This window comes from Cervus canadensis, chromosome 21 (assembly GCF_019320065.1).
Source record: "Cervus canadensis isolate Bull #8, Minnesota chromosome 21, ASM1932006v1, whole genome shotgun sequence".
NCBI lineage: Eukaryota > Metazoa > Chordata > Mammalia > Artiodactyla > Cervidae > Cervus > Cervus canadensis.
In genome coordinates this window covers 18,460,509-18,487,290 of record NC_057406.1, presented here as the reverse complement: position 1 = coordinate 18,487,290, position 26,782 = coordinate 18,460,509, and the positions used below count along the sequence as shown (strand labels likewise).

Below are 26,782 nucleotides of genomic sequence, written 5' to 3'. Positions count from 1 at the left end.
AGATAGCGAAGGACAGGGAAGCCTGGAGGGCTGCAGTCCATGGGGTCACAAAGAGTCAGACACCACAAAGTGGACACCACTGACCAAATGAACAAAAACAACTCATTAAGGGATTCATGTTCCTTTTATACCCAAACCTTCCCTGCAATTTTTTGTATCAGAGAGAACAAGATAGATAAATATAATAGCAAAGAGTGAGTTAGGGCAGGGGAGGGGGGAGTTCCAATCTTTATTTATATATAAATACAAACATAGTTAACATTTATACTTTTCTTTTTGGTATGTGTGTGCTCAGTCATGTCCAACTCTTTTTGACCCCTATGGACTCTAACCTGCCAGGCACCTTTGTCTATGGAATTTTCCAGGCAAGAATCCTGGAGCGGGTTGCCATTTCCTACCACATTTCTTTACACAAATGTATATCAGGGTGGGTGGAAGCGCTGTAGCAAAGACAACATCATCCACAACAACACCTTCCATGTTACTGTTTCCAGTACAACTCTCTGAAATAAATTGGAAGGTTTTATATCTCATTTAAAAAAAAAAAAAGCCTAAACCATGACCAAATCATTTTAGACTGCAAGCGAAGGAACTAACCAGTAAGGAAATCATGTCCAGCCTTTTTTCACCCCAACTCTACAGGAACAACACTTGAGAAAGTCGTTCACTTCATATAAATTCCTGTCTACAATGTTCCCCTGGACCACACTAGACCATTGCAAGTTCGGTCTTTTATTTATAAATAACAAGCCCAGGGATAGCAAGACTGTAATAAAAAAAAAAACTTCAGCTTTTGCTATATTTATCTATTTCTAAACATAAAGACATTGTCCTACATTAAATACCAGTCGCTTTCGTTTTTTCCCTATTCTTATCCTTAAGCAATGGGGTTCACTGGGAGCAACCTCAGAAACCCAGGGCGCCCGCCGAGGGTGTTTACCGACCCCGGGCTCCGTCTGCGGAGGTGCAGATGACCCCCAAGCGCTCCTCATTTACCTCACGGTCCAGCCTGCCCGGACCTCGAGGACCTCACCTCCGCCATGGGCATCGTGAAGTGGATCTCAAAACAGCAGAATTCCCGGGGGTCGGGGGGCGGGGGGGCTTCTCCTGCACCCAGATCCGTAACCCCTTTGGGTTACGGTGCAGCACGGAGGCTTGAACAAGAGATAGACGCCTGGCGACGAGAGGAAGCAAAAGGGACCGAGGAAGGGAAATGAGGGAGAGGATATCTGTTATGATTTTGGGTCTGCAGGAAATAAGGAGAAGAGTCTAAAACAGTTCCCATAATAATCTCTGACGTCTTAATCCATGTACTAGCGAACTAGAGTTCTCTTTAAAGCTCACTTTGTACCACACGATCAGAAACCAAAACCTTAGTTTATGGACAATGACAGAAATTCTGGTACGCCTAGAATCCCAGAAGCCGACCCCTGAACTGAACCATGGGGTGGATGGCCTAAAACGTGATGGACGAACAAGAGGGGCTCCCCCAAGTCTTTCTGTTCTCAGTGCACTAGCTGCCATCTCTTTTCCTCCTTTCTTGACACTCTCCCAATTTTACTTCCAAATATTATATCCTAAAGGGAAGATCGTCTTCCTCTCCCTCAACACTTCCGGCAGTGACCACCTGGAGAAGCACACACCTCACAGGTTAATGGCTCCGCCCCCACAAAACTGCCCCTTACTTCCGATGCCAGTCGCTAGTCCAGGCCTCTGGTACTTCAGCCATGCTTTAGGGGTTCCCACGACCCCCTCCTTGATAATTTGCTGGCATGGCTCACAGAACTCAGGAAAGCAAGCAGGAACATCCAAACGTAGGAGATGACCAGGGTGGGGCTTGTATGAAGGGTGCAGTGCTTACAAACCCTCCCCTGGCATACTACCCTACCCCCCAACCCCCACCCCCGCACCTCCCGGTGGTCACCAACCTGGAAGTTCTCTGAATCCCTTTCTTTAGGATTTTTGTAGCAGTCCCATCACGCGGGCTTGCGTGCTAAGTTGCTTCAGTCGCGTCTGACTCTTTGCTAAGCTATGGACGGTAACTTGCCAGGGTCCTCTGTCCATGGGATCCTCTGGAAGCCCATTACAGACGCATGGCTGATTTAAATCATTAACCACTGGTGATTAACTCAACCCTGAGCCTCTCTCCACTCTCTAGGGGTGGGTAGTAGGAGGGGAGGTTGAGCCTAAAAGTTCCAATCCTCTAATCATGTGACTAGTTCCTCTGGCAACCATACCCCTCCAGCTAGTCACCTTTTTAGCATACAAAAAGACTCTTTTCACTCCAGAGACTTCAAGGGTCCTAGAAGTTCTTGTATGGAGATCTTGGGGCAGAGATAAGCATCTCTTATTACGCCACAGATCTTCCTTGGATTTTCTTAAAAGTAATAGCAACTCCATTCTCTACATTTGGGATCAATCAAGACTATAAACCATTAACTTTAGTCCGACGGCTACATCCAGCCCTACAAAATATTATTTTTAAAAAACATGTCTAACATAATACCTTGCAATTTCCATTCTCAATATTCTGATTATACATTACAGAACTTCTCTTCAGAGAAGTTTAGAGAAATGGTAGACTGTTCTAAAAGAGAAATAAAATACAAAGAAGCCAAATCTTAATGACTTGTGCCAACCTGGTTTGTAACTCACTTCATTCTCTTTTTCCCTCTGAAATGGATAATCTTCCTATGACATTAAAACACCTTTTACATGTTTGTTTTCTCTTTTTTTCAGTTCCATTGTCCAAAAGATAGTATCAAGACTCATTTTTAATAATAAATAAGAAGGAGTTCTAAAAGACCTCCTGGGGCATGAAGTGTATTCTATTAGAATGGTATCAATAGAGAAATAAACTGTGGGAAAGACAAGAATTGAAAAATTTTTCCTTTTATCTGAACTGTGTGCAGATCAGAGACAACTAACTGTGTTGATTGCCCTGGTATCTCTCAAAGGCACCTCAAAAGAAGTTTGGTGATGAGAGAAGCAAGGCTGTAGTTTTGTGGAAAAGACGGTGTGTGTCAGAGGCAGAGAAACAGGAATAGCAAGTGCCAGGCAGTGAGCCTGTTTCATGTATGAATCTCCTACTTGCTATGAGAGAACTCACTGGCTCTAGTGCAAACTGTATACAGAAGTTATGTAAAATTTGGATCCCAAGAGATATCAAAAATTGAAATCAGTCTTGGAACTAAGATACCAGAGTTCAAATAATGAGGGAGAAAACTCCATGGCACCTTGGTAATACTAAAAATGGGAATTTGGGGAGAATTCAAGGCCCCAAAGGTTGACTTTCTCACATATCTCTTTCAGGACACAGTGGTGACTCTCCAAACTTTGTTCTAGGTGAAGTGGTTAAGATACACTCTGTTCTAGATACAGAGCGGCCACCTTTGCCAGGACTGAGAAGGCTGCACACATGACCATCCGGTCCTCAGGGACATTTTCCACAAAATTCCAAGTGGACAACAGCAACCTCCTATTACTACAGCAGGTCTGGTTACCAGGCAGCCCTGGGGAGTACAAGGTAGACGTGTCAGGGAAGGATGTGTGTCCATTCAGGTAAGGTTCTTGAGGAGAGACTGAGAGATTCAGCTGTAATCCCTCCATCTGAAAATGGATACTGTTGATTAATATTCCTACCTGGGGAGTAAAAGCACAAATCAGGAGAGATGAAATTATGACAAGACTGAAGGATCCTGTGGACTGGAAACTATTTTCGTTCATCACGTTTCACAGACAGCTCTGAAGTACAATGTTTTCTTGGAGAAGAAGAAATCTGCCTTCAGTCTACGTGTACAAACATACCTCAAACTTGTGATAGACACAAAGCCCACAAAAGCTTCCAAATGTCACTGGAAGTTAGGCAAGAATACCTGTTTCTGTTTTCTAGTTCTGAAAATATTAGCTACCTAGGACTCTTGAGGAGAAGGGCATGGCAACCACTCCAATATTCTTGCCTGGAGAATCCCCTTGGGCAGAGGAGCCTGGTGGGCTACAGTCCATGGGATCGCAGAGACAGACATGACTGAGCAACTAAGCACGCACAGGACTTTTGAGTATGTACAGTCAAGAAGAACTAAAGTTATCCTCTTTACTGAATTTTTGTCTTGGCAATGAAAAAAATAATGTCTTAACCAACATGGAAAATGAAGAATTTGTAGCATCATGAGTTCAGTTTGTCTGCCTCCAGGATTCTTTCACTACCCACCACTATTATTGAAGAATAAATAATTCCTTCTAATAATACTTTAACATGGGATCTTTCTTCTTTATCTCTAAAGGAAAGACTTTCTAGTCTTTTAAAATTTCATATTTCTAGAAAGAAAGAATTCACGATTCAAGAACACTCTTCAAAAGCTTTACTTGGAATAGAACAAGTGACTGATTATAATGACAAATCTTGTGGGTCTCAGATGAAAAGAAAAAATATTTGCAATTTGGTTTATCATCAATAGGCAAATTAAATGTATTTCATGAAAGCAAGATATGTTAATTTAGCAAAAATAAAAAACACAGTCAAGTAACTACAGTGAATATAAATACAAACTGGGTCTCTGACCTAAAGGAATGTTATAATCTAGTTGTGAAATAACTTTATATAAGGAAAAAAGGATATTAATCCTAAATGTGTAAGTTACAAAGAAGCAGCCTATAATAGAGATTCTAAAACCTGGTTATTTTCCTTTGTAGAATTTGTTTAAAAATACATATTGGTCCTACCCTCCAAAATTGAACTCAGTATTTCTGGAGTTGTGCTTAGCCCTCTACTTTTTTGATGAACTCTGCTGCTGATACGGTCACCTTTCAGAACTACTCATATTGACCATGTGCATGCTTCTCAGTCACTTCAGTAGTGTCCAACTCTTTGCTACGCCATGGACTCTAGCCCACCAGGCTCCTCTGTCCATGGGATTCTCCAGGCAATAATACTGGAGCGGGTTGCCATGCCCTCCTCCACATTGACTATGAAGTCTATATATTTCTAGGTATGGAAAGATCACTGAGAGGACAAGGCAGTCGTTAGAAAAACTGCTTAAAGATGCCAGGGCTTGGCCTTCCCTGGTGGCTCAGTGGTAACAAATCCATCTGCCAATGCAGGAGACATGGGTTCGATCCCTAATCCAGGAAGATCCCATATTCCACTAAGCCCATGCACTGCAACTATTGAAGCCTGTGCTCTAAAGTCAAGGAGCCACAACTACTAAGCACATGGGCCATAGGGCCTGTGCTGCCCAACAATGAGAAGCTCATGTACCACAATTAGAGAGCAGTCCCTGCTCACCACAACTAGAAAAAAGCCTGAGCAGCAACGAAGACCCAGTACAGCCAAAAATAAATAAATTTAAAAAACAAAAAGATGCCAGGGCTTATGTTGGACCTTGAAGAAGGACAAGATTCAAATATAATGAGGCCTGTTTCTTCCCTTTCTGACGTCTGTAGCCACACAGGGAGCTGTCCGGTTTCCAACATGGTAATTGTTGATGTAAAGGGGATAACTGGTTTCATTCCCCTGAAGCCAATAGTGAAAAAGGTAAGCAGACGCTAGGTATTTGAAATTTCTGTATTGCCAGCTTAGGATCACAGCATCCTCATAATGTTGCCCTGTATGTATCAAAGCAGCATTTGTCCTAATTAAACACATTGAATTGATTTGGTACCAACACAAGAAATATATGAAAGATGTCTGAATTAATTGGGCCTACATTCTACTTAAGAATATTTAGAAATGGGTAACTGGCACCATCAATATTTCAGGGCAAGATGTAATTAAGTACCAAATGATTGGTATAGTTTTTAAATACTGTGGGAATTCAGAAAAAGCTGAGATCAGTGTTAGAATAAATAAAGATACCTTCAGCTCCACACCCAGGAGTAAATTTTTCATGCAGACAGCAGAGCACCCTAGCAGATAAGAACACAAGCTCTGGGGCCAGACTTCCTGCTCAAGTCCTGGCTTGATTATTTACTGTGTGACTTCAGACACGACACTTCACTTTGCTATGCCTCAGTCTTTTCTTCTGTAAAATGGGGATAACAGTGTCTGTCTCATAGAGTTGTGAGGAGAACTGAACAAGATAAAGCCACGATGAATGCTCAGAGCTATGTTTGAATAAATGTAAACTATTATTATTAGTTGCAACTTTAGAAAGAAAAAGACACCTTCATAAATAATCTCAGATGAACAGCTATCCAATTTGAGAATACTTCTCCCTTACCTTCAAACCAAAGCCAAGGGTATCTATTCCTGAGTCATAAAGACTCAGTCTTGCTTCTGATGTATTGGTAGTCACAATTTTCCATATATGTTTCCATTCTACTGGATAAGTATCTGCAAATCCCATCTCAAGGAATTTAATCTCAGCTTCTTTGTATAGACTTCACACAATCTGCTTGTCTCTTAGTACCCCAAAGTGAAAGTCGCTCAGTTGTGTCTGACTCTATAAGTCCATGGAATTCTCCAGGCCAGAATACTGGAGTGGGTAACCTTTCCCTTCTCCAGGGAATCTTCCCAACTTAGGGATCGAACCCAGGTCTCCCCCGTGGCAGGCAGAGTCCGCAGAGTCTATTAGTTGAGCCACAAGGGAAGTCAAGAATACTGGAATGGGTAACCTATCCCTTCTCCAGCAGATCTTCCAGACCCAGGAATTGAACTGGGGTCTCCTGCATTGCAGACAGATTCTTTACCAACTGAGCTATCAGGGAAGCCCCCAGTACCCCAAGGGCTTCATTTATTCAGTAACACTGGTGATTTCTCTCATTTGCCTCAGCTTGATAACTCGCACCACGTGAGCAGGATAGAAGTGAGCAACAACAATGTCCTGATTTACGTGGGACAGGTAAGAGCCCTGCAGCCTTGCTAGACACATGCAGGTGGACATTACTCTTACTTGGGTCTCTTCACCTGGGAGGTACCTGATACGAAAAAAGTGATCGTAAGGGAAGCCTCCTTGAAAAGCACATTCTTCCGGTTCCATTAGGTAATATTATAAAGTCTCTTTCCTCATTGCAGTCTTCCCTGGAATCTGGAGTGTCAGAAGCATGGTGGGTGGGGGAAATATGAGCATTTCAGGGAATATGGATTTGTTTGTGCTAAAATGGGAATATGAGTATTTCTGTCTGCTTCAGGTAGACACTCAGTCTCCATAACAATTCTAGGGAGATAGGTTTTATTATTTCTATCTTATAAATGAAGAAACTTCCCCAAGGCACATGTTTACTCAGGTGTCGAATGTGAGTTCTATGTGAGTTCTAGACACGCTTTTCCACAAACAGGCTCGATAACCTAGAAGCTTAGTTGAAAGTTGCTGATTAAGGGTAGGAAGTGTTCCCAGGAGTTGGCCAATGATTATGCCAACCTCATCTTAACATAAATATATACCAAAAATTAGATGTTGGTAAATAGATAGATAGGTAAGTAGATAGATATATACATATATAGATATAGACAGAGAGATATGTTGTTGGTCTAGAAGTGTTAATCATAGTTAGTTTCATCATAATGTAATCAATTTCATTAGCAATACAAGAACCACTCTGATTTTGTACATGAATGTTTATACTTTGAAAAATGTTTTCTAACTGTTCGGAAACACTAATATAGATAGGGTCAGTCCACCAATAAAAAGAATTTCTGGGCACTTCCTGGCAGTCCAGTGGTTAGGATTCTGAGCTTCCACCGAGATGATGTGGGTTTGTCCTAATCAGGGAACTAAGATCCCGCATGCTGAATGGCATGGCCAAAACAAGAACTTTTTGGTTAAAAAGAAAAAATTCTCTTTCACTCTGAGCAGATCCATATATTAGACATTATGGAGCCACATGAACCATTTTTTTCTAAATATTTATTTATTTGGCTGTGCTGGGTCTTAGTTGCAGCACACAGGACCTTCTGTCTTCCTTGCAGCATGCAGAATCTTTAGTTGCAGTATGCAAACTCAGTTGCAGCATGTGGGATCTAGTTTCCTGACTAGGGATGGAATCCAGGCCCCCTGCATTGGGAGTGTGGAATCTTAGCTGTCAGACCACCAGGGAAGTCCCTGAATTGTTTTAATTGTTTAAAAATCTGATAAATTTTCATTACTCTAAGGATCTCTTCTCTAACTCCTCAGGTTCCTACTCTAAAATCTTCATCACCAACTTTTTCACTATCCTCTTTCACTTTCATCAAGAGGCTCTTTGGTTCTTCTTAGTAGCATAATCAGATTTAATTTGAGATAGTAAGAAGCCACAAAGAGGGGTGAGAGAGGTAAAGATGGGTGACAAGGAGATTAATAGTCCTTATTTCTTGTGGAAAATGGGCTGTGAATATATTCTACTTCTTAAAATTGATACTTTCATTTTTGCCACTTAAAGAAAGCCAAAATGCTTCACACCAGTCTGACAAGTTCTAGACCAACATGAAAATATACAAAGACATTTTAATGTGTGAGCCTACCATCAATAGGTTCAGCTTCCTATGCATTTCTTTTCCCAAGGCCATTAAAAGCCATAATTGACACTCATGGCAAGGCAGAATCAACAATTAATGTGATTAATTATGCATCTTAGTTTGAACTAAGATGAGAAATGGGGAACTACTAAGGTAAGGTTAGACATACTGAAAAGATTTTAAAGGATAAATACTGATACATTGGAGGCACATATGTAGCATATACTAGATTCATGCCTCCGATCCTGAGACCATCTTGGATGTTCTTCCAGTTTTTCCTTCCTTTTTTTTTTTTTTTTGGTGTTCTTCGGCTACACTTGTGCCTGACCTGATACCTTAGCAGATGCCCTAAGATGCCCTCTTTTCACGTACAGTAATGAAAAATAACCACAGGGTGGCAGCAGAGGTTAAAAAAATGTGAGCACTGCGGCTTTACTGTAAAAAATTTGGCAAAAAATCTAAAAGTTAGGCAAGAGAAGAGAGAAGGAGAGGAATAAAATAATCACAGAAATTTATAGTAAGAAGATAAGAAAGCAAGGTAACTAACTAGCACACAGATTGTCCTTACTGGTCCACAGAATTGCATTCTGGGAGTAGTGATGTGTTTGTGTGTGTGTGTGTCTGTGTGTCTGTGTGCGTGTATGGGGAGCACATTTTTCACACTTTAACATCCCTGAAATTGGGACACATCCTACAGTGGGTAATATCTATTTTATTTATGTATTGTTGCATAACAAATGACTCCAAAATTCAATAAGCTTAAAAAGCAACAATTTTATTGTATTTTACAGTTTCATGGATTGACTGAGCTTCTTCAGGGGATTCTTCAGATGGTCCTGCCACGGTTCTCTCATGAAATTGCAGGCTGATAGCAGCTGGGACTGGATTTATCCAAAGGCTCCACTGGGATTCTTGGACTTCTGGGGTCGCCCCCCTCTCCAAGTGGCTCAGGGCTCCTCCTTGTCTCTTCTCCAATAGGGTTCCTGGACCTGTTACAGGGCAACTCAGTGCTCCCCAGAAACAAAAGCAGAAGCTGAAACACTATTTATGAACTACCCCAGAAGTCACATAGAATCACTTTTATTACATTCAATTGATCAAGAGCATCACAGGGTCTAGCTTATATTCAAGAGAAAGTCAAACAGACTCTTTCCTGAAGGAGTAGTAAGATCACATTACAGAAGACCATGTCGATGGAGGAATTGTTGTAGCCACCTTTGGAAACACATTTTGCTAAATCTGCCATTTGACTGCAAAATCACTTCTTTCCCCTACATACAAAATATTTTTAGCCTCTCCCCAGAAATTCTCACCTTATTATGGATGCACTAGGATCTCAGCATCAAAATCAGGTGTGAATGGGGTTTGTGGGTGAAGCTCCTTAAGTACTACTCTTCAAGTATAGATTCTGAAGAAATTTGGTGGGTTGTTTTGTTTTTTGTTTTTTCAGTTCTTTGTGGGGTTTTCTTGGGCCATGCTACATGGCATGAAGGATTTTAGTTCCCTAACTGCAGATTGAATCCAGGCTCCTGCATTGAAAGCACAAGTCCAAACCACTGGACTGCCAGGGAATCCCTAGTTGCTAAAGAAATCTGAACTTACAAGACATCTGTGCACAAACTCAATAAATGATGAGGAGACAAAGAAAGGTAAGTGCAATAAATATTCAATCCCAGATGAAGAGTAGGGAAAATGGACTCTAGTTCTTGATGGGGGAGTAGCAAGGACAAAAGAGCCTGTGGTTCATTATTTTATACACTTCAAATAGGTGTAGTTCATGGACATCAGCTATACTCAATGAAGGCATTTGCTTCTTTGTTGTCGTTGTGTTTTTTTTCATTTATTTTTATTAGTTGGAGGCTAGTTACTTTACAATATTATAGTGGTTTTTGCCATACATTGACATGAATCAGCCATGGATTTATATATGTTCCCCATCCTGATCCCCCCTCCCACCTCCCTCCCCATCCCTTCCCTCTGGGTCTTCCCAGTGCACCAGCCCTGAGTACTTGTCTCATGCATCCAACCTGGGCTGGCGATCTGTTTCACACTTGATAATATTCATGTTTCAATGCTATTCTCTCAGATCATCCCACCCTCACCTTCTCCCACAGAGTCCAAAATTCTGCTCTATACATTTGTGTCTCTTTTTCTGTCTTGCATATAGGGTGATTGTTAACCATCTTTTTAAATTCCATATATATGCGTTAGTATACTGTATTGGTGTTTATCTTTCTGGCTTACTTCACTCCGTATAATGGGCTCCAGTTTCATCCATCTCATTAGAACTGATTCAAATGTATTCTTTTTAATGGCTGAGTAATATTCCATCATGTATATGTACCATGGATTTCTTATCCATTCATCTGATGATAGGCATCTAGGTTGCTTCCATGTCCTGGCTATTATAAACAGTGATGCAATGAACATTGGGGTACACGTGTTTTTTTCAGATCTGGTTTCCTCAGTGTGTATGCCCAGAAGTGGGATTGCTGGGTCATATTCCAGTTCTATTTCCAGTTTTATAAGGAATCTCCACACTGTTCTCCATAGCAGCTGTACTAGTTTGCATTCCCACCAACAGTGTAAGAGGGTTCCCTTTTCTCCACACCCTCTCCAGCATTTATTGCTTGTAGACTTTTGGATAACAGCCATCCTGACTGGCGTGTAAAGGTACCTCATTGTGGTTTTGATTTGCATTTCTCTGATAATGAGTGATGTTGAACATCTTTTCATGTGTCTATTAGCCATCTGTATGTCTTCTTTGGAGAAATATCTGTTTAGTTCTTTGGCCCATTTTTTGATTGGGTTCTTTTATTTTTCTGGAATTGAGCTGCAGGAGTTGCTTGTATATTTTTGAGATTAATCCTTTGTCTGTTGCTTTGTTTGCTATTATTTTCTCCCATTCTGAAGGCTGTCTTTTCACCTTGCTTATAGTTTCCTTTGTTGTGCAAAAGCTTTTAAGTTTCATTAGGTCCCATTTGTTTATTTTTGCTTTTATTTCCAATATTCTGGGAGGTGGGTCATAGAGGATCCTGCTGTGATTTATGTCAGAGAGTGTTTTGCCTATGTTCTCCTCTAGGAGTTTTATAGTTTCTGGTCTTACATTTAGATCTTTAATCCATTTTGAGTTTATTTTTGTGTATGGTGTTAGAAAGTGTTCTAGTTTCATTCTTTTACAAGTGGTTGACCAGTTTTCCCAGCACCATTTGTTAAAAACGTTGTCTTCTTTCTATTGTATATTCTTGCCTCCATTGTCAAAGATAAGTTGTCCATAGGTACGTGGATTTATCTCTTGGCTTTCTATTCTGTTCCATTGATGTATATTTCTGTCTTTGTGCCAGTACCATACTCTCTTGATGACTGTGGCTTTGTAGTAGAGCCTGAAGTGAGGCAGGTTGATTCCTCCAGTTCCATTCTTCTTTCTTAAGATTGCTTTGGCTATTCGAGGTTTTTTGTATTTCCATACAAATTGGGAAATTGTTTGTTCTAGTTTTGTGAAGAATACTGTTGGTAGCTTGATAGAGAGTGCATTGAATCTATAGATTGCTTCGGGTAGTATATTCATTTTCACTATATTGATTTCTCCAAATCCATGAACACGGTGTATTTCTCCATCTATTTGTGTCCTCTCTGATTTCTTTCATCAGTGTTTTATAGTTTTCTATGTATAGGTCTTTTGTTTCTTTAGGTAGATATACTCCTAAGTATTTTATTCTTTTTGTTGCAGTGGTGAATGGTATTGTTTCCTTAATTTCTCTTTCTGTTTTCTCATTGTTAGTGTATAAGAATGCAAGGGATTTCTGCATGTTAATTTTATATCCTGCAACTTTACTATATTCATTGATTAGCTCTAGTAATTTTCTGGTGGAATCTTTAGGGTTTTCTATGTAGAGGATCATGTCCTCTGCAAACTGTGAGAGTTTCACTTCTTCTTTTCCTATCTGGATTCCTTTTATTTCTTTTTCTGCACTGATTGCTGTGGCCAAAACTTCCAAAACTATGCTGAATAGTAGTGGTGAGAGTGGGCACCCTTGCTTTGTTCTTGACTTTAGGGGAAATGCTTTCAATTTTTCACCATTGAGGATAATGTTTGCTGTGGGTTTGTCATATATAGCTTTTAATATGTTGAGTTATGTTCCTTCTATTCCTGCTTTCTGGAGGGTTTTTATCATAAATGGATGTTGAATTTTGTCAAAGGCTTTTTCTGCATCTATTTAAATAATCATACGGGGTTTTTTTTTCCATTTATCTTTATTAGTTGGAGGTTAATTACTTTACAATATTGTAGTGGTTTTTGCCATACAGTGACATGAATCAGCCATGGATTTACATGTATTCCCCATCCCGATCCCCCCTCCCACCTCCCTCTCCATCCCATCCCTCTGCGTCTTCCCAGTGCACCAGGCCCGAGCACTTGTCTCATGCATCCAACCTGGGCTGGTGATCTGTTTCACCCTTGATAATATACATGTTTCGATGCTGTTCTCTCCAAACATCCCACCCTCGCCTTCTCCCACAGAGTCCAAAAGTCTGTTCTGTACATCTGTGTCTCTTTTTCTGTTTTGCATATAGGGTTATCATTACCATCTTTCTAAATTCCATATATATGTGTTAGTATACTGTATTGGTCTTTATCTTTCTGGCTTACTTCACTCTGTATAATGGGCTCCAGTTTCATCCATCTCATTAGAACTGATTCAAATGAATTCTTTTTATGGCTGAGTAATATTCCATGGTGTATATGTACCACAGCTTCCTTATCCATTCGTCTGCTGATGGACATCTAGGTTGCTTCCATGTCCTGGCTATTATAAACAGTGCTGCGATGAACATTGGGGTGCACGTGTCTCTTTCAGATCTTGTTTCCTCGGTGTGTATGCCCGGAAGTGGGATTGCTGGGTCATATGGCAGTTTTATTTCCAGTTTTTTAAGAAATCTCCGCACTGTAATCATATGGTTTTTATCTTTCAATTTATTATTGTGGTGTATTACACTGATTGATTTGCAGATATTAAAGAATCCTTGCATTCCTGGGACAAAGCCCACTTGGTCATGATGTATGATCTTTTTAATATGCTGTTGGATTCTGTTTGCTAAAATTTTGTTAAGGATTTTTGCATCTAAGTTCATCAGTGATATTGGCCTGTAGTTTTCTTTTTTTGTGGCATCTTTGTCTGGTTTTGGAATTAGGGAGATGGTGGCCTCATAGAATGAGTTTGGAAGTTTACCTTCTTCTGCAATTTTCTGGAAGAGTCTGAGTACGATAGGTGTTAGCTCTTCTCTAAATTTTTGGTAGAATTCAGCTGTGAAGCCATCGGGTCCTGGGCTTTTGTTTGTTGGAAGATTTCTGATTACAGTTTCGATTTCCATGCTTGTGATGGGTCTGTTAACATCTTCTATTTCTTCCTGGTTCAGTTTTGGAAAGTTGTACTTTTCTAAGAATTTTTCCATTTCTTCCAAGTTGTCCATTTTATTGGCATAGAGCTGCTGGTAGTAGTCTCTTATGATCCTTTGTATTTCAGTGTTGTCTGTTGTGATCTCTCCATTTTCATTTCTAATTTTGTTGATTTGGTTCTTCTCCCTTTGTTTCTTGATGCGTCTGGCTAATGGTTTCTCAATTCTATTCACTTTTTCAAAAAACCAGCTTTTAGCTTTGTTGATTTTTGCTATGGTCTCTTTTGTTTCTTTGCATTTATTTCTGCCCTAATTTTTAAGATTTCTTTCCTTCCACTAACCGTGGGGTTCTTCATTTCTTCCTTCTCTAGTTGCTTTAGGTGTAGAGTTAGGTTATTTATTTGACTTTTTTCTTGTTTCTTGAGGTAAGCCTGTAATGCTATGAACCTTCCCCTTAGCACTGCTCTTACAGTGTCCCATAAGTTTTGGGTTGTTGTGTTTTCATTTTCATTCGTTTCTATGCATATTTTTATTTCTTTTTTGATTTCTTCTATGATTTGTGGGTTATTCAGAAGTGTGATATTTAGCCTCCATATGTCGGAATTTTTTACAGTTTTTTTTTTTTTTTTCCTGTAATTGAGATCTAATCTTACTGCACTGTGGTCAGAAAAGATGACTGGAATGATTTCAATTTTTTAAAATTTATCAAGGCTAGATTTATGGCCCAGGATGTGATCTATTCTGGAGAAGCTTCCATGTGCACTTGAGAAAAAGGTGAAATTGATTGTTTTGGGGTGATATCAATTAGGTCTAGCTGGTCCATTGTGTCATTTAAAGTTTGTGTTTCCTTGTTAATTTTCTGTTTAGTTGATCTACCCATAGGTGTGAGTTGGTATTAAAGTCACCCACTATTATTGTGTTATTGTTAACTTCCCCTTTCATACTTGTTAGCAATTACCTTACATATTGCAGTGCTCCTATGTTGGGTGCATATATATTTATAATTGTTATATCTTCTTCTTGGATTGAACCTTTGATCATTATGTAGTGTCCTTCTTTGTCTCTTTTCACAGTCTTTATTTTAAAGTCTATTTTATCTGATATGAGTATTGGAACTCCTGCTTTCTTTTGGTCTCCGTTTGTGTGAAATATTTTTTTTCCAGCCCTTCACTTTCAGTCTGTATGTGTCCCTTGTTTTGAGGTGAGTATCTTGTAGACAGCGTATATAGGGGTCTTGCTTTTGTATCCATTCAGCCAGTCTGTCTTTTGGTTGGGGCATTCAACCCATTTACATTTAAATTATTAATAAGTATGATCCCATTGCCATTTACTTTGTTGTTTTGGGTTCACGTTCATACAACTTTTCTGTGTTTCCTATCTAGAGAAGATCCTTTAGCATTTGTTGGAGAGCTGGCTTGGTGGTGCTGAATTCTCTCAGCTTTTGCTTGTCTGTAAAGCTTTTGATTTCTCCTTCATATCTGAATGAGATCCTTGCTGGGTACAGTAATCTGGGTTGTAGGTTATTCTCTTTCATTGCTTTAAGTGTGTCCTGCCATTCCCTTCTGACCTGAAGAGTTTCTAGTGAAAGATCAGCTGTTATCCTTATGGGAATCCCCTTGTGTGTTATATGTTGTTTCTCCCTTGCTGCTTTTAATATTTGTTCTTTGTGCTTGATCTTGGTTAATTTGATTAATATGTGTCTTGGGGTGTTTCGCCTTGGGTTTATCCTGTTTGGGACTCTCTGGGTTTCTTGGACTTGTGTGACTATTTCCTTCCCCATTTTAGGGAAGTTTTCAGCTATTATCTCCTCGAGTATTTTCTTGTGGCCTTTCTTTTTGTCTTCTTCTTCTGGGACTCCTATGATTCGAGTCATAGGAGTTGGGGTGTTTCACATTGTCCCAGAGGTCCCTGAGGTTGTCCTCATTTCTTTTGATTCTTTTTTCTTTTTTCCTCTCTGCTTCATTTATTTCCACCATTTTATCTTCTACCTCACTTATCCTATCTTCTGCCTCTGTTATTCTACTCTTTGTTCCCTCCAGAGTGTTTTTTATCTCATTTATTGCACTATTCATTTTTAATTGACTCTTTTTTATTTCTTCTAGGTCCTTGTTAAACATTTCTTGCATCTTCTCAATCCTTGTCTCCAGGCTATTTATCTGTAACTCCATTTTGTTTTCAAGATTTTGGATCATTTTTATTATCATTATTCTAAATTCTTTTTCAGGTAAATTTGCTATCTCCTCCTCTTTTGTTTGGTTTGGTGGGCATTTTTCATGTTCCTTTACCTGTTGGGTATTTCTCTGCCTTTTCATCTTATTTAGACTGCTGTGTTTGGGGTGGTCTTTCTGTATTCTGGTAGTCTGTGGTTCCTTTTTATTGTGGAGGTTTCTCCCAGTGGGTAGGGTTGGACAATTGGCTTGTTGAGGTTTCCTGGTTAGGGAAGCTTGTGTCGGTGTTCTGGTGGGTGGAGCTGGATTTCTTCTCTCCGAAGTGCAATGGAGTGTCCAGTAGTGAGTTTTGAGATGGGTCTATTGGTTTGGTGTGACTCTGGGCAGCCTGTATATTGATGATCAGGGCTATGTTCCTGCGTTGCTGGAGAATTTGCATGGTATGTCTTGCTTTGGAACTTATTGGCTCTTGGCTGGTGGTTGGTTTCAGTGTAGGTATGGAGGCTTTTGGATGATCTCTTATTAATTAATGTTCCCTGTAGTCAGGAGTTCTCTGGTGTTCTCAGGTTTGGGGCTTAAGCCTCTTGCCTCTGGATTTCAGTCTTATTCTTCCAGTAGCCTCAAGACTTCTCCATCCATACAGCACTAATAACAGAACTTCTAGGTTAATGGTGAAAAGATTCTCCACAGTGAGGGACACCCAGAGAGGTTCACAAAGTTACATGAAGAAGAGGAGAGGGAGGAAGGAGATAGAGGTGACCAGGAGGAGAAGGGGCGGGGGGTGGAATTCAAGAGAAGAGAGGCAGATCTAGGCAGTACTCTGTTCCCTAAGTGTTCTCCACAGCCTAGAACACCCACAGAGATTCACAGAATTGGATTGAGAAGTGAAGGGGGAGGGAGGAAATAGAGGTGATCTGGGGGAGAAAAAGGAGAGTCAAAAGGGGGAGAGAGTAATCAAACCAGTAATCACACTCCTGAGTAAAAATGGGTACTGAAGGTTGGATTCTTAAATGTCCAAAATTTATATCAAATACTAAAAAAACTAAGATTAAAAATCTAGAATAGAGGTTAGACTCTTACAAATACAATATTTAAAAAAAACAGAAACAAAAAATTTAAGAAATATATATGAAGTTCACTTTAAAAATAGGGTCCTTTTTTTTCAAGGTTATAGTGGGTTATAAAAATGAAAATTAAGGAGTAATAGAGGACTTTAAAAGAAGAAAAAGAAAAAATTTTAATTAAAAAAATAATAATAGTAAAAATATATCTAAGAATTTCTCTGGAGCTGTTGCAGGCAGTGTGAGTTCAGTTCTGTTTCAGATAGTTCCTTGTTCCAGCTTACACTTCTCAATATCTATAGGCCCTTTCCAGTGTAGTCGGTGTTAACTACAGAGATTTTAATCTGTTGCACCTGTCACTTCTAAAGCGGTTCCCTTTGTTTATTTGGCTTCTATTTGCAGGTCTCTTCAGTGTCTAATTTCCACCCTGACACAGGCGGGCGGAGGTGGTCTCTTCTTTAGGTTCGCTTGTTCAGTCGTGCTGTGGGGAGGGAGGGGCGCTGCAGACAAATGTCACTGGCCTGTGTGGGGAGCACTCGCAGTGTTCCGGCCACACTGGGTTTGCCCCTGCTCACGGCGTGTGTGCTTTCCCCGGCTACACTGTTCAGGCTCCAGGCTGCTCTATAGGAAGCGGGTCCTGAGTTGCGTGCACTTCCCAGGTCTAAGCCACTCAGGTTCATGTTCTCGGGTACTCCACAAAGGCGCAGACTCGGTTGGGCCTGCATTTTTGTGCCCCCCTCCCCACCGTCCAAGCAGCTCAGGGAGCCAGGAGCTTGAGGAGCGCACTCTCTTTAGGTGCAGCGCGACTTCTCCCCTCCCCGTCCCAGCCTCGGTTTCCGGGCGCACCAGTCCAGTGCACCTTGTGTCTCTTCTGGGGAGCTGATCTCCGGCTGCAACCCTCCCGGTGGATGTCAACCATCCAGAATCTCAGGAAGTCTTTGGTTAGAAACTGGAAGCCTGTTTGCAGTTTGGTAGGGGATGCCGGTCTCTGGGGCCAAGTTTGCCCCTTTCCCCTCCCCCCTGCCTCCTGCCTCTGGCAGGGGATGGGCTGGTCCGCAGCAGACTAGCTCTTCTCTGGAATTGCTCAGTCCTTCCTTTGTTCTGCGAACGGGCCGGCAGTGTGTTCGGTTAGCACTTTTCACAGGTTAATTTTCTCTCTCTCCCGTCCTATCCCACAGTTTGAGTTGCTATCTCTTGTTAACTCCCTCCAATTGTCCTCAGGGCATACAGGCCCAGTCTTTACCCTAAGCAATGCCACCTGCTCCTCGCCGTTCAGCCCCCACTTGCTGGTGGTCGATGCAAGCGTCTGGGGTACTTTTCTGCTGGGTGTTGCTTTTACGCATGTAATCTGTGGGTTTTATTTATTTTTCCTCCCAGTTAGGTTGCCCTCCAAGATTCAAAAACTTCCCCCAGACCCGCCGGTGAGAGGGTTTCCTGGTGTTTGGAAACTTCCTCTATTAAGGCTCACTTCCCGGGATGGATCTGCGTCCCTAACTCTTTTGTCTCTCTTTTTATCTTTTATATTTTGTCCTACCTCCTTTTGAAGACAATGGGCTGCTTTTCTGGGTGCCTGATGTCCTCTGCTAGCGATCAGAACTTGTTTTGTGGAGTTTGCTCAGCGTTCAAATGATCTTTCGATGAATTTGTAGGGGAGAAAGTGGTCTCCCCGTCCTATTCCTCCTCCATCTTAGCTCCTGCCCCTGCTTCTTTGTTTTTAAAGATCATATTTGATGGGAGAAAGGCAACCATCTTTGGAAACAAGTCTCACACAGCGTTTTACACAATAGTTGTCAGGTAGTCAACATTCCTTCTTCATGTATGAACTTGGCTGCTTTCCCATTGACCTTCCCATTAAACAGCTTTAATCTCTCAGTGTTGTAGTCAGTGAGTCATTTGAAAAAGGAACTGGAATTCTGATTGTTGGTTGAAACCCTCCCTTGACAACTGCTAGTCAGGTCAAAAAAGTGTTAGCTTGAAGACCTACCAAATGGTTGTCATCTTGGCAAACAATCTAGAGAATAGTGAGGCACTCTTAGGAAATGCTGCACTGGCAGCAGCCACCTGATGTACATAAGGACACAGAGTATAAAAAGTGATTCAGATGAAATGCCCTCTAATGAAAATAAGTTTTAGGAATATTGAATGCCGGATGTAGGCCTGGGAGGGAGGCACAGAACAGAGGAGTTAGCTAATATTCCAAATACATCATTGCTACGTTTCAGGCAAATAGTGAAAAAGCTCTTGATTTCCAATCGAGTGTTCTCTGCAGAACACTAAGATTTCCCGACTTGGAAAACCCAACACAGAAGGCGCTTAAACAGAAAAATGGACGGCATGGCTTTTGCTTTCAAAATGGGGTAGGGGATTAGATGACATTTGTTTATTAAGGACAGAAAAGGCCTGGGGACTTAGCACTACATCAGAGGCTTTATAATTCTGTGCCATCTACTAGATGCACTTTTTTTTACCTTTTGTCCATGCCAAATGGCATGTGGGATCTTAGTTCCCCAGCCAGGAATCAAACCTGGGCCCTCTGCATTGGGAGCACAGAGCCTTAACCAGTGGACCACCAGCAAAGTCCCTGTGCCATACAGTGAAATTACATAGTGTATGTGACTATGAACCATTCCAAAATGATAACAAGATTGGCACTTGATTCTTCCTGCACCTTCTCCTTTCTCTCTTAATTTCTGGAAAGCTTAATTTTCTGTAATTAACTGTCACCTGTTTATTAAAATATCATGTTTCTGTTTTATCCTCTTTTGTTCTTTTCTTCATTACTGACACGTATTACTAGTGATACTTTTACTTTCCTTGCTACTTAATGTTATGTTTTTTGTTCTTATTCACTCACTGTCATTCTAGGACTAGAGTTGATAACTGGCAGTGACCTGCATACAGTGTACAAGCAGCCTGACTAATCAAATGAGCCTAGATTTCTGTTTGAAAATGTTCAGTGACAAAGGGAATGATTCATCACAAATGAAGTTTTTGGGGATCTGAGTAAAGTCAAAATGACACAAGAATTTTTCTAGAATCAAGGTAAGTGATTGAATATAACAGATTCTACCCATGATTGATGATTTAAAAATAAAACAAACAAACAGAAACCTGAAAGAGCAGTGTTAACTCAATACCCTCTGAAATGGCCTTGGACAGAGAGCTTTAGCAACTCTCAGATCAGGCCAATCATCGACTTTGACCACAAGAGAGCAGTTAAAGTCACACGAGATCATCATACATGTTTGTTTGTTTTATTAAAGATCCCAAATCTGGGTATGTAAACTGAACTTGTTCAGATAAGCTAGTTCATTAATGTTTTAGCTTATTTTTTAATTTAAGGATAATTCCTTTACAGAATTTTGCCGTTTTCTGCCACACATCACAAGAATCATCCATAGGTACACCCATGTCCCCTCCCTCCTGAACCTCCCTCCCCATCCCACCCTTCTAGATTGCCACAGAGCCCCTGCTTGACCCTGAGGCATACAGCAAATCCCCATGGGCTATCTATTTCACATGTGGTAGTGTAAGTTTCCACGTCACTCTGTCCATACATCTCGCCCTCTCCTTCCTCCCCTCCCCCAGTGTCCATAGGTCTGTTCTCTGTGTCTGCTTCTCCATCACTGCCCTGAAAGTAAATTCATCAGCACCATCTTTTTAAAGCGGATGAGAAAGAGAAGGAAGGAAGGAAAGGACCGTGGTTGTTGTTCAATCGCTAAGTCGTCTCCAACTCTTTGTGACCCCATGACCCGCAGCATGCTAGGCTTGCCTGTCCTTCATCATCTCCCTGAGTTTCCCCAAACTCATGTGATAGGAAAAAATGAATTTTAATTTTTAAAAAAAAGTAAGTTTATACATGTACTGCTGCTGCTTAGTCGCCTCAGTCGTGTCCGACTCTGTGCGACCCCATAGACGGCAGCCCACCAGGCTCTCCCGTCCCTGGGATTCTCCAGGCAAGAACACTGGAGTGGGGTGCCATTGCTTATACATGTGCAGAAACAAAATAAAATATTTCTGTCAATCCTCAATGTCTGTGTACACAAATTGATACCAAAAGTTTAATCCAATCTAAAACAAAATATCAATCTTATAAAATTTCTGGCTACATTCCTCTGGCTTCTGAGTCTTGTTTTCACAGACTCCCCCACAGCAGTGGGGAAGTGAGGTAGCCCTCTAGCCTCTGGAGTTGGGGATTGGAAGAACAAAGTCTTTTTTACTGGTCCTCTGTTATCTAGCTGTCACTTTGTGTGACTGATACCTGTGATGGTCCTGTGATGTGTCATCTCAGTTAGGCAACAGTCCCCAGTCATTCAATCAAACACTCGGTTTTTTTTTTCTCTTGTGGTGCCCTGCAGTATGTGGGATCTTAGTTCCCCAACCAGGGATTAAATCCTCACCTCCCCGCACTGGAAGCACAGCCTTAACCACTGGACTGCCAGGGAAGTCCATCGCACTAGTCTAGATGCTGCTGTGAAGGTGTGCTTCCCAAGTAGCATTAGTGTTAAAGAACCCCCGGGCAATGCAGGAGATGCTGGAGACACGGGTTTGATCCCCGAGTCAGGAAGACCCCCTGGTGGAGGGCATGGCAACACACTCCAGTATTTTTGCCTGGAGAATTCCATGGCCAGAGGAGCCTGGTGGGCTATAGTCCCTGGAGTCGCAAAGAGTTGGACACAACTGAAGCGACTCAGCACACACGCACACGAAGTCTATAACCAGTTGACTTTAAGCAAGGGAGATTACCATACTCTGGGTGGGATCGATTCAATCAGTTGACAGGCCTTAAGAGCAGAATTGAAGTTTCCCTGACAAAGAAGAAATTCCTCCTGGGGACACAGTGTCCCCAGTCTGCCCTTCCTGATAGCCTGCCCTGTGAGTTTTGGACTTGCTAGTTGGCCCCACTATTACCTGAACCAATTCCTTGCAATATATATATTTTAAATGTATCTCCTACTGGTTCTGCTTCTTTTGTTGACCCCAGACTGATATGATCCCCAGATACTAGTGAGTTTCAGGAGATCCCACACACAGCTAGACACACCCCTGAGGAAGTTCCACCCTGCACCATTTCCTGATACAGGTGATATGCTCTTTGGAGGGCCTCTTTACTCATGGTGAAACATTCCACAGGATCTCTTTCTCCTGGGGTCCCCTTTGCAGACAACTCAAACCCCATTACCTTCTTCTGTTTCCTCTGGGCCTGGGGTGCTCCTATACCCACTGAACAAATGGTGAAATTGCAACTGGCATCCACTGCATCTGCCCCTCCTTACCCTGGCATGAGGGGCAATTTCAGCTAGCTTCCCACCACCAGACCTCTCCAGGCAACATTCAGATGGAAGTTTCTATGCCGCCCACAACAGGGCACATAGGTCTCGTTCTTACAAGCACTCTCTTGCTCTCCAGTCAGCCCTGGGTCTACAGATTTCCAGAGCTGAGCCACACAGACCGGGGAGGACTGTGTCCCCCTCCAGCAAGCAGGGGCCCTCCTAGCTCCTCCCCAGCTTGGCCTGGGCTGAAGCAGGGGAAACATGCCAGCAATCTCATCATCCAAAGATTCCCTCATAGAATTTGCCTCTGTAATTGGTTTTGAATTTTTCATTATATGGGCTGTGGGTAACTGTCCCCAGACTCATTTGGAAAGTCCTATGGGGTGTGACCAAGGACTATCTTTGAAACATAGGACTTTTCATCACCACTATTCTCAGCTTTAGGTTTCAGCCAAAATTTTGAGACCACAGGAAAAAAAGTCTCTTGCTGATATTCTATTTCTCTCATCAATGGGGAAGTTCTTGCACTCTCAAAAAAATCAATTATTCATAGGTGAGCTTCTATCTAGAATTTTGTATCTTCAAAGAATATTCCCAGGTTGCTCTCGGCTCTCAACAGCATTGTCCACCACTGACTCTGTTCTGAGTCTAGAGCTGTTTGATAAGTCCCCTAGTCTGTCAGTGAATATCTATAGTGCTATACGTACAGATTCTTAAAGCTTCCTGGATGAGCCTTCACACATGTAACTACTGCACTCATTTCCCTGTTTCTCTAGCAAATGCACCAATTTTCCATCCTTATTGACACAACAATGCCAATTCCAGTTAATTCCTAGTGTTTCTATAATTATGCCTTTCACTGGAGGTCAGTTGTTTTATATTTTCCTTTAACTAATTTAATCTTAGAATGGAGAATAAATGATTTCAAAAGACATAAGCAGAAAAATTACAAACTAAGACAAAATACTTTCATCCTGTATTACACACAAATGGCTCATTTATTTGGTATATAAAGAACTTTTTCTCACACATTATTTAAGAAAAAATCAATCACCCAATCTCTTTTTAAAAAGAATATAGGCTTCATGTCAATGTATGACAAAAACCACTACAATATTGTAAAGTAATTAGCCTCCAACTAATAAAAATAAATGGGAAAAAAAAGAATTTCAAGTGAACAAATAAAAAAAGAATATAGGCTATGAACTGTCAGTTCACAGAAAAGGAAATACAAATGACTTTCAAGCATGTGAAAAGATAATTCTTAATAAGAGAAATACAAATTAAAGCCACAATGAGAAACTACCTTTCATCTCTCTAATTCACAAAGATCAAAATGTTTGATGAAAAACTGCATTGGTAAAGATGTAAAGGAAAATAAAACTTGTCATGCATTGCTGGAGGGAGTACAAATCTGCAGATTTATGTAGAGCAATTTGGGAAGTCTACAAATACTCAAAAAGCAAGAAATTACATCTGTAGAAATATAGTCATTGCAGCATTGTTTGTAAAGGCAAAAGAAAGGAAATGATCTAAACTTCCATTAATAGGAGACCAGTTACAGAAATTGCTAAATCCATAAAATAGAATTCTGTCCCACCATTAAAAAGAATAAGGCAGTTCTAATGAGTATATAAACATAGATTCAAGATATATTGTTAATTGGGGGATGGGAAGTACAGTTCAGAACAGTGTGTATACTATGTTACAACTTGAGGTGTGTTTGTGTGTGCGTGCATGCTCAGTCATGTCCAACTCTTTATAACCCCATGGACTGTAGTCCGCTAGGTTCTTCTGTCCATGGAATTTTCCAGGCAAGAATACTGGAGAAGGTTGCCATTTACTACTCCAGGGGATCTTCCCAACCCAAGGGCTGAACCTGTGTCTCCTGCATGTCTTGCATTAGGAGACAGATTCTTTTCTACTGAGCCATCTGGGAAGCCTGTGTGTGTATATGTCTGCAGTTGTGTAAAATGTTGCTTGTGAACAATTTATATCTGAGAAAGAAAGTAAGGCAACAGTATTTTTCTCCAGGGCAAGGAACTGGTGAACTGGCAATCAGAGGTGGAGCAGAGACTCTTTTCATGGCTATGTCTTATAACTTTTAAATTTTATACTGTGTGCATGTACAGCTTCAAAACATGGTAAATAATAATCTGATAGAAGTAACACATAAAGAAAATAAGACTGTGACTAGAGATTCGAAGAAACTAAACAAGTGGATGTCACAGAGAGCTGGGAGATTGGCTGTTTTAGACAAAGCAATCATATAGTATGGCTCAATATAAGCTCAGAGAAGTTAAGCATTTTTGCCTAAAGTCACACAGCAATTATTAGAAAAAGGATTTGAGGAAAGGTTGCTCTTGGGGACTTCCCTGGCAATCCAGAGGTTAAGATTTCACTTTTCAATGCAGGGGGTGCAGGTTCAGTCTCTGATCAGGAAGCTAAGATCCCACATGCCTGACAGCCAGAAAACCAAACATAAAACAGAAGCAATATTGTAACAAATTAATAAAGATTTTAAAAATGGTCTACATCCAAAAAAATAATCTTTTAAAAGTTGGTCTTATTGACTCCAGCATCAGTGCTCTTCCCACTGTCTTCACATGACTCTCAAGAGAGGACAAGGCATTTCCTAAGGAAAAATATATACAAGGAACCCCAGTGGTTCAGTGGTAAAGAATCCACCTGTAATGTGGGAGACACAGGTTCAATCCCTGGGTTGGGAAGATCCTCCGAAGAAGGAAATGGCTACCCACTCTAGTATTCTTGCCTGGAGAAACCCACGGATAGAGGAGCCTAGGGCGCTCCAGTCCATGGGGTTACAAAAGAATTGGACACAACTGAGCAACTGAGCACACACACACATACAAGGAACTAGCGTAACTAACAGTCTTCAGGAAAGCGTTTGAGAATTCCATACCTGTCACAGTTAGTAGCATTTGGATGCAAATAGTTGGTTACAAATCATGCAGGGCCTTGCAAGTTATGAAAAACAGGCTTCCCTGGTGGCTCAGAGGGTAAAGTGTCTGCCTACAATGCAGGAGACCTGGGTTCAATCCCTGGGTCAGAAGATCCCCTGGAGAAGGAAATGGCAATCCACTCTAGCACTCTTGCCTGGAAAATCCCATGGACGGAGGAGCCTGGTAGGCTACAGTCCATGGGAGTCACAAAGAGTTGGACACAACTGAGCTACTTCACTCACTTCACAAGGGGAAAAAAGCTTTTAGTTCTTTACTGGGGATCTAGAGAGCACATTCTAGCCCATCTTTGGAGAGACATCAGATATAAAACAGCTTGGGACATCACTGTAGCTAAGACAAGAAAAGCCTAAGAGCAGTCTTGGCATCCATGACAACATTTGGAATGTGTGCAGTGAGGTCACTGACCCTATGTCCATGTGACCAAAGATGTGACCCTTTTGAAGACAGGGTAGGACTTGTTTTGAGGGGGCAGAGAAAGTGCAACTTTTAAAAAAGTTGTGTCTTTTTTTTTTTTAATTTATTTGGCTGCATCGGGTCTTAGTTGTAGCATGCGGGCTCTAGCTATGGAGCATGTGGGATCTTAGTTCCTCAACCAGGGATCGAACCCACATTCCCTGCATTGGAAGAAAGCCTCAGAAAATGCAACTTTTGAAAGTAGATCTAAAAGGGGGAAAAAGAGAAGAAGGTGCATTAAGCAGGTCACTCAAAGCACAAGTGGGACCACACAACTAGTGCTAACTCTCCTTCTTCAGAGCAACAGAACCAAACTAGTCTTTCACCTGGGATAAGCTCAGAAAACCCCAGCCAGCAAACCCTCAAATGCACTGTCAAAGCCAAGCCACCTCACCAACATTGGAGCTCAACAGTGGTGTCAGAGGGTGTGGACTGGTTTCGCTGTGTCTTAATTACTATTGTTTTTGAGTTGTACAGGGAAAAGATAAAAAACATTCTCATTTTAAAAAGTTTGTCCTACAGAAGAAAAAATAAAGGAAGTAAGGTGCTTACTTATTTAGTCATTTTAATATTGATATGTAATTAAATAGTTTCTAATTTTTTCCTGAGGTCTCTACACAGTGTGTGTTTATTGCTGAATAAAGGGTGCTGTTCCCAAATATTAATATATGTATGTAGTGTTGACCATATCTAGGTTAAACTAGTCCTCTGCTCAAATAACATAATGCTCAAAATTCTCCAAGCCAGGCTTCAGCAATATGTGAAACATGAACTTCCAAATGTACAAGCTGATTTTAGAAAAGGCAGAGGAACCAGAGATCAAATTGCAAACATCCGCTGGATCATTGAAAAAGCAAGAGAGTTCCAGAAAAACGTCTATTTCTGCTTTATTGACTATGCCAAAGCCTTTGACTGTGTGGATCACAACAAACCATAGAAAATTCTGAAAGAGATGGGAATACCAGGCCATCTGATCTGCCTCTTGAGAAACCTGTATGCAGGTCAGGAAGCAACA

The 26,782-nt window shown here is 41.1% G+C and overlaps 1 pseudogene; it reads left to right on the top strand.

The window, feature by feature from the left end:
- Positions 1 to 26,782, top strand: part of LOC122423132 — a 92,784-nt pseudogene that overhangs the window by 8,991 nt on the left and 57,011 nt on the right.